The following is a 2,854-nucleotide window of genomic DNA, read 5'->3' as shown; positions in this document are numbered from 1 at the left end:
GAGTTGACAACTATTCCTCTGTCAGTAATACATAAGATAATATAAACTATTCTCTGTCGTAATAGTAATGAGACTTTAAATATTGATGGGAGACTCTGTTACGGAGGAATGGTAAATGCTTTTTAAAGGGCTGATCATGCTTAATGTATTGTATTGTTGTATGTTAATTCTGTAATGTAATTGATTTGTTGCTGCCTTCTTGCAGCAAATTACTCTGTGTTCAATGATTTTCCTGGTTAATAAAGGTTAAATAACAAATAAACTGTTCTCTGTCAGTAATACAGTAATAGAGACTTTATCAACTGTTCTATATCAGGTAATACATGTAATAGGATCTTAAAGTTGCATCACGAAGGTGGCACCTTTTTGTATGCTGGTCCCACATCTCGGCGTCTGAGAAGTGTTGAGGTATTGGTCCCATTGGTTGAGAAGGTTGAACATGTCTGGTTGGATCAGGGGAATACTGCATACACTCCCAGCTCGGTTTCTGGTGCTGCTGCCGGAACCCTGGCTTAGTGTAGTTGAACACCACTCCTATGAAAAAACACACTGACTGTCAGTATTAAGCGTATCCAGTTTTAGTCCTAATGACGTTTTGATGTCAGTGAATGTTAACTTTCCATTGAGTAAATTGTGAAAGGGAAGTTGTAGGCATGTACCGTACAGTATGGGTGAAGAAACGAAAACCTACCATTAGTGGTCTTGTGATCCCAGTGTGTAGGTCTGAGCCGCCATCAAACTCCCTAAACACAGCAATCTAATTCAAATCAATCTATGAAATGTGGTGTACACTGTCCGTGCATTGAGTTTGTGTTCATCTCAATGTGCAGCAAACAGACCATCTGCTAAGAACAGCATGTTGCTTTACACCAACACAGTATCCATTGGGTTACTGAGGTTGTTTTCCTCAGCAGGTGACCAGGAAGCAGCATGGGGTCTTGTGTCCGTTAGAAAAAGGGTTGGGATACGGATAGGAGCCTCCTCCAGCCTGCACTGCTACTCACTCCATCATCTGGACATTTCTTCTGGAACTCCAAGAAACAGAAATGTCCTTCTGACAGTGGCTGAACTTAATCACTCTTTTTCTCCATGGAAAAGATTTGGAATAGACTTCCCTACTAGGTTGCTTACTAAGTCCCTACCCAGTGCTAGGTTTCAACACTAACACCTAGCAGGACAGCAGGGTATTTTAACTCATCTGGTCTGTGACGCTCCCTCACATAAACCTTCTCATATTGTCACTAACCGTCTGGGGCCTATTTAGTTGGCACCTATACTCGTCCCCATGCTCTTCTGTTCAGCGTCTGTTTTTTGCTCATTCTTAATTCAACTGTAAAGGGTTATGGTCAGTCCCTCTACTGTCTAGGTATGTTCACTGTAAAAGGGTTTATGGTCAGTCCTTACTGTCTAGGTAGTTTCACTGTAAAAGGGTTATGGTCAGTTCCCCTATCTGTCTAGGTAGTTCACTGTAAGGGTTATGGTCAGTCCTATACTGTCTAGGTAAGTTCAACACTGTAAAGGGTTATGGTCAGTCCTATACTGTCTAGGTAGTTCACTGTAAAAGGGTTTATGGTCAGTCTATACTGTCTAGGTAGTTCACTGTACAGGGTTTATGGTCAGTCCTATACTGTCTAGGTAGTTTCACTGTAAAGGGTTTAATGGTCAGTCCTATACTGTCTAGGTAGTTCACTGTAACGGGTTTTATGGCAGCTCCTATTACTGTCTGGTAGTTCAGCTTGTAAGGGTTATGGTCAGTCCTATACTTGTCTAGGTAGTTTTTTCACTGTAAAGGGTCAGAACAGAGTGTGGTGTTGTCAATAACCATGGTGGGTGAAACACATTGGGATGGTGCTAATCAATAACCACAGTGGATTGGTGTTGTCAATAAGAACATGGGATGTGTTGTTCAATAAACATGGGATGGTGCATCAATAACACATGGGATGGTGTTGTCCAATAACACATGGGATTGGTGCTATAACACATGGTTTGGTGTGTCATAATTGTTCCTGACCCCTCCTGTCTCAGCCTCCAGTATTTATGGCTGCAGTAGTTCTGTGTCGGGGGGCTTAGGGTCAGTCTGTTATATCCTGAGTATTTCTTCCTGTCTTATCCGTTGTTCTGTGTGAATTTAAGTATGCTCCTCTCTAATTCTCTCTCTCTCTTTCTTTCTTTCTTTCTTTTTCTCTTTCGGAGCCACTGATCCTAGGGAACCGGCATGATGACTCCTGCTGTCCCCAGTCCACCTGGCCGTGCGCTGCTCCAGTTTCAACTGTTCTGCTGCGGCTATGGGAACCTGACCTGTCAACGGACGTGCTACCTGCTCCCAGACCTGCTGTTTTCAACTCTCTAGAGACCCGCAGGAGCGGTAGGTATCTCTTAATGATCGCTATTGAAAAGCCAACTGATTTTACTCCTGAGGTGCTGACCTGTGCCCCTCTATCAACTACTGTGATTAATTATTTTTGACCATGCTGGTCAATTATGAACATTTGAACATCTTGGCCATGTTCTGTTATAATCTCCACCCGGCACAGCCGAAGAGGACTGGCCACCCCTCAAGCACTGGTTCCTCTCTCGGTTTTGGCCTTTCTAGGAGTTTTTACCTAGCCACCGTGCTTCTACACCTGCATTGCTTGCTGGTTTGGGGTTTTAGGCTGGGTTTTTTGTAGCAGCACTTTGAGATATCAGCTGATCTCAGAAGGGGCTTTCTAAATAAATTTGATTTGATTAAAGATGGACAGCTATTCCCGAGACAGCTCCATAGACACCGTGGTGTATCATTCTACAGGGCCTGTCAGGTTAGCGAAAGAGGTATGGGCAACTGTAAAAATATCTGAACATCTATGAAGTG

This window comes from Salvelinus sp. IW2-2015, unplaced genomic scaffold (genome assembly GCF_002910315.2).
Source record: "Salvelinus sp. IW2-2015 unplaced genomic scaffold, ASM291031v2 Un_scaffold1010, whole genome shotgun sequence".
Taxonomy (NCBI): domain Eukaryota; kingdom Metazoa; phylum Chordata; class Actinopteri; order Salmoniformes; family Salmonidae; genus Salvelinus; species Salvelinus sp. IW2-2015.
Note: the sequence above shows the minus strand (reverse complement) of the source record.